This window comes from Amphibalanus amphitrite, unplaced genomic scaffold (genome assembly GCF_019059575.1).
Source record: "Amphibalanus amphitrite isolate SeventyFive unplaced genomic scaffold, NRLGWU_Aamphi_draft 000269F_arrow, whole genome shotgun sequence".
In the NCBI taxonomy this organism is placed as follows: Eukaryota; Metazoa; Arthropoda; class Thecostraca; order Balanomorpha; family Balanidae; genus Amphibalanus; species Amphibalanus amphitrite.
The window spans coordinates 718,862-728,495 of record NW_024881764.1 but is presented as its reverse complement, the minus strand read 5'-3'; positions in this window follow the sequence as shown (position 1 = coordinate 728,495).

Here is a 9,634-nt window from a genome sequence, read left to right as displayed (position 1 = left end):
ACACCACAGTTCACAGATTTCACTTTTTACTGCACAAATGCTGGAACAGCCCTCGTCGCTGCTCCAGGCTGCACGGCGGCCGCGCGACAACTGCTGGTTTGAAACCGCCGGGCCGGGGCCCGCTAACGGCGAGCGGCGACCGCTGATTGGTCCGCCAAGTCTGACGTCAGGCGCAGCTGACCATGTGTATGCTGACCAGCTGACCAGTACAAGTTAGGCGCCGGTTAAATAACCATGCGGCAACAAGTTTCCAAAACTGGTTAAGAAACAAACGTTGAAACAAATGTAGAGTTGGTCTGGATACTGAGAAGTTGGTGTGCATAGTAACTATTGACTCGTAGTTGTCACCTGACAAGCAATGCACCAGACAACGGCTTGTTTAAAAAGTATCAGTTGGTAAACATACCAAGAGATGATTGGTTATATTACACAAGACTTGTCAATTTGGTTTACAGTGCAGTTCGTGCACGAAAATGGCACGGCTTGCCACGACAAAATCGTGGCCAAAAGTCGTGCAAGTGTCAGGGCACCTTAAGCGTATTTAAAACTTTCTTTATTTACCGAAAATCAACACCTTCATTCGCCTCTGTTTATCAAAATAGATAAGCTGTCAATCGGCAAATGAGAGGCACCCGCCGCCGCTTGCCATGCATTTTATTTGTAAAGTTCATCGAACCCGGATGCCGATGCCTTGAAGACAGAGCAAATTTGTGAAGAAATACGCACTTTTCCAGCGCGTGCCACGTGCGAACCATCCATCCCCCGAGACTCGAAACACGACACTGCACGTGCGCGTGACATCATCAACACCCTGCGGAAATTTCAGCCCCCTCGACCGCACCGTTTGACCTGCGCACGACGTCAAAGCAGGGGCGTAGCCAGAGCCCAACACCCACTACACTATCCTTTCACACGTTGCAACACTTTTCGCACAGCATTAAGGCCTGGCTACACTATGCGTTTTCTTCGTGCGTTTTTTGCGTGTTTGCGTGTTTTGCGTGATATCGTTCTAGGAAAAAATAACGATATTACATTTTTTGTGATGTTTTTCACCTTAAATTTTAGTTACACAAGAGGTCTATTAGCTATTGTATATAACCAAAGTAAAAATTATATTGTTTATAACTTTTTTTCCTAGAACGATATTACGCAAAACACGCAAACCTGCAAAAACGCACGCAGAAAACGCATAGTGTAGCCAGGCCTTTACGCGAACATCTCCTCAGCACAACAATACACACCGCAGCTCACCGAAACACTCGCACACGAACTGTCTACACTGAACTTTCACTCAAGCAACCGCGAACTGTACAATACACCATTTACGAACCACGAACTTACACATGCCATCTCGCGGTGTGGCAACACATCAGTAGGACCGGATCAGATTTCTTACTCCTTTTTCAAAAATCTGACTGAATCCGGTCTCAATACCTTTTTGACTTGCCTAAACTCTCTATGGGAGAACAGCAGCTACCCAGAACCCTGGCGCTCCAGCACCCTTATACCCATCCTAAAGCCCAGAAAACCCCCTTCTAATCTAGCTATCGTCCTATCTCTCTAATTAGTTGTGCCTCTAAAATAATGGAACGTATGGTCAATGGGCGAATTAGGGCTTACCTAGAAACGAACTCCCTTCTCTCTCCGTTTCAAAATGGCTTTCGTCACGGCCGATCAACTGCAGACAATATAACATACATTGTGGATGATATCCAACGTGGTTTTCAAACAAGAAAATATACCGTTGCTGTCTTTATTGATCTCCAAAGCGCATTCGATAAAGTAAATAAAATTGCCCTCCAAATAAAACTTCATAAAAAAGGATTGCGGGGCAGAATGGCCTCATACATTACAAACTTTCTGAGCAACCGAACTTTTAACGTAAGATGCGGCAACACATATTCACCTCCTTTCCGACAGGAGCACGGGCTACCACAAGGCAGTGTGTTGTCCCCGATCCTTTTCCTAGTAATGATTGATGATATAATAGAAACACATAATACTAAACTTAAATTTTCAATATATGCCGATGACATAGCCGTCTGGGTTACTGACTCATCTGTACAAACGGCGTATGCTTACATGAACATAGCACTTGATGATATTAGAAAGTGGTGCGACAGATGGGGACTTACCGTGTCCCAAATTAAAACAGTGGCAATGATATTCGCTCCCCCTAGAAGCCGTTTTACTAACCCCCCTAGACTACAGCTAAACAACATACCTATTGAATATGTAAATCAATTTAAATATTTGGGAGTCACCCTAAACAATAAACTCACATTCAATAAACACTTCGAAGATATAGCCCAACGCTGCGAAAGACGTATAAACATACTTAAATGTATAGCTGGTAAGAAGTGGGGCGCAGATAGAAGCACACTTCTCAGACTATACATTTCCTTAATTCGCCCTATCTTGGACTATAATGCTTTTCTATTTGATGATATAGCTTCTAAGAAAATTGAGTCATTGCAAATAATACAGAACAAAGCACTCCGTATAGTTGCGAGCGCGATGTCGACGACAAACATAATATGTCTCCATATCGAACTCAATCTGCCTCTACTTGTACAGCGTCGGAAATACCTGAGCTCCTTCGGTTCTTCGCTCGGTCGTGTTCCTTTCCCTCTCACCACACATATAAAATACTAAATAACCGTTGCACTGAAGATCTGCAGCCGACTGCTCCTCAAAGACGCTTCCTGGTTATCGCCTCTCGAATTCAAATGGTACTCAACGTCTTTCGAATATCCCATCCGAACATCATGCCCTCACCTTCACTTTCCTCTTTCTTCTTACAACAAATCAAGCATATCGATTTCCTATTTACCGATAAAAAGACAAAAATTAAAAAAGAGGAAGCACAACAGCTGTTCTTTGAATACAAAGAAGAGCATCAGGCAGACGCATATATTTATACCTACCGATGGCTCACGAAAAGACGGACACTCTGCCGAAGCTATAACTTCGCAAAATTATGAAAAACAAACAGACTTCACGACAGCCACAGCATATTCAGCGCTGAATTGATGGCGATTAGTTCAGCTCTTAAATATATTGCAAGCAAACATTTTCAGAAAGCAGTGATATGCACAGACTCGGCTTCCTCTGTTAGGACTTTGACAACAAGAAAAACGGAAACACATCCTTTGGTATACAAAATAAAGCAGCTGATTGCTCTACAGAAAGAAAATAAAGAAGTAAGAATCCTCTGGATCCCCGCACATATGGGGATCCAAGGGAACGAACGGGCAGATAATCTTGCCAAAACTGGACTTCTCTTCTCGTCTCGAAATCATCTTCCTCTTCCACTTATAGATTTCATCAACCATATTTACGTCTCTTTAAATGATCTCACGCATGTCAAAGTGTTTTTATTTCAGGCAAAATAAATATCTAAAACAGTAAAACAAGCTTTCGGCATTACGCCATCATCAAGGCCCTATATAGAAGGTATGCTCATTAGGCCGAAGCAGCGATTTCCGTGACGTCACTGGTACGAAGGGTCGGACGGCTGTAATGCAATCCTATGGAAAATGACCCAACTTTAGGGCTCTCCCACATAACTGCCAACCTCGACACTAAGGTAAAAGTTATATCACATAAAAGCTCAAATCAAGACGAACAAGAAACCTATCTGACGTTTTTACATATTACTAACGGCTTAGACTCTATTCAAATATATTCAGAGCTCTGCATTACCTCACTTTTTCTGCCGTCAATGCCACTACAAACGTCTAGTCGGCGCACGTGCGCTTGTCGAGCGGGGACCACCAGTCGGGCGATTCAGAGCTGCCAATCAGAACGCCGCAATGCCGTGACGTCATTGGTCGCACACGACACGTTACGGAGATAGGGATGAGACAGCCCTGCGCCATCATCAAGTTTGAATAAATTAACATGTTTTTGATTTTCAAAAGCTAGAGCACAATCATATTGTTCCAGGCATCCTCATAGCAGCTCACTTTTTTTTTAACGTATTGCAATACGTTGCAAATAGTGTGGTACATTGCACATGGCAAGTAAATAATGTACAACAATGTATCATTACGTACACTACAACATGACTTGCACACAATATATCATAGGTACAACAATGTCAATAAATCTCACCTCAACATCAGCCGCATACATCATCAACACCCGGTCAGTAAACATTGACATTATAATCATATTGAAAAAAATTGCCGCTGTTCTTAGCTCGATTCCAGTCAACCAGTCGTGAGTCGGGCAAGTCAGTTAGGTGCATGTGTGTGTGCGCGTGTGTATGTGTGTACGTGTGCGTGTGCGTGGTAAACATGTGAAACAAAGGGTAGACATAAGTGAGTGAGTGTATAAGTTTGTGAGTGAGTGAGTGAGTGAGTGAGTGAGAGAGAGAGTGTGTGAGTGAGTGAGGGGGTGAGTGAATGAGAGAGAAGTGTGCGTATGTGTGCGCGCGTGCATGTAAATCGTGTATGGTGATATCACGTGCTATTTGTTCAAGTCAAAAATGTGTTATATGTCAACAATGAGACCAAATACATAAAAGAGATATCTATTTAAAAAAAAATATATAATTTGACCTCGAAATGTCAACTTTAAAATTGGACCTCAGGTCAAAGTAATGGCCTGACAGGAAAAGGTCATGTTACATATCAGTCGATCCGTATCGTCGAGCCGAACACATCTAAAGCCTTTTCATCGCTCTAGCGTACCTCTATCAAAAGTTATTAGCGAAATTTGTTAGATATCATTCGTGACCCGAGATGACCTCAGGGACATAACGAGGGGTCACGGGTGCCATTTTCCGGTTCATTGTGTCATGTTTACTTGTAATTCGATGTTTTAAATATGGCATTGTTGTACTGGGACATGGTAAATATTCAGAAACGAATTATTCGACACCAGTAATATGCATATGATCGGTAGCTTTCGGGGGCTGCTGCCTCCTTCATCAGCCTGCTTTTGAAATGCATTAGAACACAAGACAATACGTTTCAAACATGTCTACCAACAAGTAAACCGCCACGAGGAAAAGTTGTAACGGTACGTCTCAAGCATAGATGCACAACAGTTTGATACATGATAACAAATAATAACACATAATTAAGTCGCCATCGTCCGTAATATCCGTAATAAAACATTCGACATTAATCGTGATCCGTGGTCGTAACAATCGAGTTCGCACAATCGGGGTCATGACTCATTAATCGATGGTAATCGTTATAGGATCATAATCGTTACATACTCGCAGGCGCACAAGCTTGCATAAATTCGCTCTGATAGCCACACGCCTATACAACAAAACAATTTTCAACAATCCAAAAGCAAGTGTACCTGTTTTTGACAGCTCACTTAGCCTCATCGAAAAGCGCCTTACACACGTAGTGCCCGGTACATATCAGGCACCTCCCACCCGGGTAAGATGTTAATGCTATTGTGTCTTTCTACCTTGGAAATGTAAAAACCCTCCTTCACCTTTCGTTTACCCCAGTTCGTTTCATAATCCAAAATTTTAACTTCGTCCCATTTGATAGAGTGCCCTGTCTCTAGCACATGTTTAGATATCCCTGAGTGATCCCGGTTTCCGTTTGCTATAGCTCGTTTGTGTTCCGATTCCCTCGTCCTTAGCTTTCTCCCGGTTTCTCCTACATAATTTTTTCCGCACTGACACTTATATACACTGAAAACAAAATGACACAAAAAACGACTAAAAACGCACATGCAGAGTGTGTTAACTAGGCTTTCTTGTGTACCCTGCATCATGCATTTTTTGACCCGTCGCAGACGTGTCAATTTACAAATGTGTTAACCCAGTCGTGTTGTGTCCTAAAACACAGCATCATTGTGTCTTCAACACATAAGGCTTGTGTGAATGTGGTGACTATTGTTGCCGGGGCGCAGTTGAAGGGGCTTTAGCTTTGGCTGGACAGGCTAACTGCCAAAGCCGGGCCCTGAGTGGAATCGGACGCTCGGGTGCGGTCAGCGCTGAGCACCCGGCCGGCCGACCCATACGGTCAGGGCGCGGTCAGGGCTGAGCACGCGGCCGGCCGACCCATACGAGGCCGCCGACCCATACACGATCTGACGTTGCGCCTGGTCGGCCGCTTCAGGGCCGAAGGGTGAACACGTCACGTGGACGGCTCAATCAGAGCACCAAGTGACGATGCCCGCAATTGGACAATGCAGTTGTCCAGTTGTTCCAGGCAGCCGGAATTTAATGCCACCGATTTTTTCAAATATATCCTATATAGACCGAGGAGTTTCTTCCTCCAAGCAGACGTTAATTAGCTATGTTTAAGCTTCCACTTGATGTAATCAGCGCATATTGCTCTAGACAATTTATCATGTATCGACTCCTTCGGCTGTATTGTGCATTTAACCTTTCTCAAAACACTTAAGCAAATTCTTACAAAAACCCAGCATAAAAGTCGGTGCTCGAAAAACGCCCTCTATTATCCCCATCTGAAGTTAAGGTTCAGAGGTCGCTCACTGGTGGATGGCACGGTGTATTTGTGCAAGGGTACACGTCTACCATATCTGACAACACATGATTTCGATACACTGATGCATTACATTCGTCCAGCGTGCTTGGCACTAGAAAATTGTGTCATTATTCTGTTTTATGTATTATCAAACGTGTCGAAGGTCCCGCCATGCGTGAAACTACTCAGCCTTACTGTGTTTTGGGTGCGATTAACACATGACTGATGTGTTACCAGTACAGAACATGCCCTCACTGTGTCCATTTGTTTTCAGTGTACTGATAGACCAGCCCAGCCTTCTCCTTCACCCCCAACCTGTCCTTAGGTTTGACGAGTCTAGCACTAAGGTTGGCTGCAGGTCTCGTGCTGACCTTCGCGTAGGGTCGAAGGACGCGCGTTACCTGTTCAGTCACCCCCTGGATGTAAGGGATACTTACATAAGCCCGGTTGTCATCTTCCGCTCCCCTAGCTGTCCGTCCGGAACCCTCCCCCTCCCCATCCTAAGCCGTTCTTTATTCTTTACCCGGCTCTGAATACGTCGCACCAATCGCTTGGGGTAGTTGTTCTTCTCTAGTGCCCGTTCTATTTTCCCTGTCTCGCGTTCCTCGTCTTCAGGTGTTGTTGTGAGCCGTGATGCCCGTGTGAAAAGTGTCTGTGGGACTGATGCTTTGTGTTGTGTGCTGTGGTGTGACTCAAAGTGAAAGTACTTGTCTGTGTGTGTCGCTTTTCTGAACACTTCGGTCTTCATGGTCCCCCCTCCCTGCCTATGTACCCTTACATCCAAAAACGGTAGCGACCCCTCCCTCTTCTCTTCGAACGTGAACTCAATCCTCTCATGCTGAGCGTTGAGGTGGTCGAGTAGTTCACCTACCTTGTCTTTCTTTACGATCACGAACGTGTCATCCACGTAGCGTCTCCATAGTTTCACTGGGTGTGGGAACGACTGAAGCGCACTAGACTCGAACGATTCCATAAACAGGTTGGCCACCACTACGCTCACTGGACTCCCCATGGCCGTGCCCCACTTTTGTTTGAAGAACTTTCTGTTAACCCTAAAGTAAGTGGTACCCAGACAAAGTCGTAATAGTTTAATGATGTCCTCGACCTCTACTGTTAACGCCAGACCCCTTGAGACCCTAATTTTTCGCGATTATTTTTAAATGCGTGGAGGAATTTCAACCAAGCTCAGGACATGGCCGTTTCAAGACCTGCCGAAACTTTTACAATTTAGATATTTTATCGCCATTTCAATATTTCAGGCACTTGCCATTGACTCGTAATGTTAAATTTCGAGCAAGATTTTCACCCGGTGTGTAGAGGCTATCACCAGTCAGTCTGTGATACGTTATGACGTCACAGCTAAGCCCCGCCTCTGTGGTCTTGGCCTGCGGCGGTTTCGGGCCGGCGCGCGGTCACTCTCGCTGTGGCGGGGTGCGGGGACGGTCGAGCGGTGCCGAAAGCCGGCGGAGTTGTGCGTAGCGTCTTGGCTGACAGTGCCCAGAGAGCGACATGATGACTGAGGAGCCATAAATGCTCAATGCGCATTGCTTGTACAATGCTGATATGTTCGCTGATATATTTTTTTATAAGCTGCAAATGACGGGCAGATGGCATATAACTGTATAAGGTCGACTTTAAACTCGACTTTGACAGCTTTGTCCACCTGCTAGCCGGTGCTGACTGGTCCACGGTTTATCTAAGTGCAACTTCATCCGACAAGTGGGACTCGTTCTTGAGGATATATACGCCCATCTTAAATGTTGTCGCTCCCGTCCGGCGAATCAAAATACGTAATCAATCCGCCCCACCAGTCTCAGCTGACACTCGTTCACTGATGCACAACGCCGCGCCGCTTTAGCACGTGGCGAGCGTGATGAGTACAAGGCCCTGAACAGACTGACGCGGGCGGCCATCAGACGAGACTGTCGCGAGCATATCAGAGGGGAGATTGACAAAGCGGGACATTCTGGCATGTGGCGCTGTGTCAAGTCGATTTTGGCTCTAAAGAGGCCACGTCGGTCACCCCTAACATTCATCCCGATACGTTAAACAACTACTTTGTGAATGTAGGGCCATTGACTGCAGCCAGCGTGCCCAGTCATAGTACCTCTCTTCCAACGAGATTGCACAGAGTCATGACATGTTCTTTCAAGGTGCATCCTGTGTCGTTGGATGAACTCATGACAGCCACGGTAGCCATGAATCCGACGACGTCCAGTGGATTAGATGATGTCAGTATTCGGTTATTGCAGAGATCTTTTGGAGGCATTGGCTTCCCATTACTTGACGTCATCAATAGTAGCTGTGATGGTCCTGAAGCGCTTCGGGACCGCCTGTAGCATAGATGGCAGCATTGTTCTCGGCTGTCACCGTAAGGTGCTGCCACCGCGGGTGTGCGGTCGTTTTGGGAGCTGTATTACGACCAAGCTGCGTTAAATGAGTGATTTATACTATCTCGATTAGTATTTCACATTGGAATATCGCAGTGAAATTATTTGATACGTTTTCTCCAAGTGTGACCGATTGCATTTGGTAAAAGGCATATTTAAATCTGTTTATTGTCGGCCAGTTTCGTCTGCCCATACCTACTTGTTATTTTTGCGTGTCACCAGCTGACCGGCCTTGTGCGCAATTCGACACGAAACCCGGCGAAGGAAGACACCTTGGTAGGTTATTTGGACATTTTGGACATGAAATGCTACTTGTCGCTTCGTTGGTTGTTGATATGCACTAATTAACTCCGGTGTGAGGTTCAAAGGTATTTAGTTTGGATATATGCCCATAGATATTTCAGATACTGCTGATACCGAAATGAATGAGACGATTTATGGCGCACACCGGTGTAAAAGGGCCTGTTATTTGTGTATTTTACAGGAACCTACAACTAAAACTGCTCATCTACGATCTATCAACAAACTACAGACTGCATCTGTCTACCGTCCATATGTCTCCTCCATTCTAACGCCCAATACATTTATTTCCATTTATCAATCTTTTATCCTTTGTAGCGTACCGAGCTATATCGCCGATGGTGTCGACAACAGTTCCAAGGTATCCTTTGAGCTCCAACGTGCTGTAATGAACTCAAAGTTAATGAAGATACCTATGTTCTCATAAGTGATGCCCTACTGACCTGTCTTGATTCACCCATGATTTTACCCGACTGT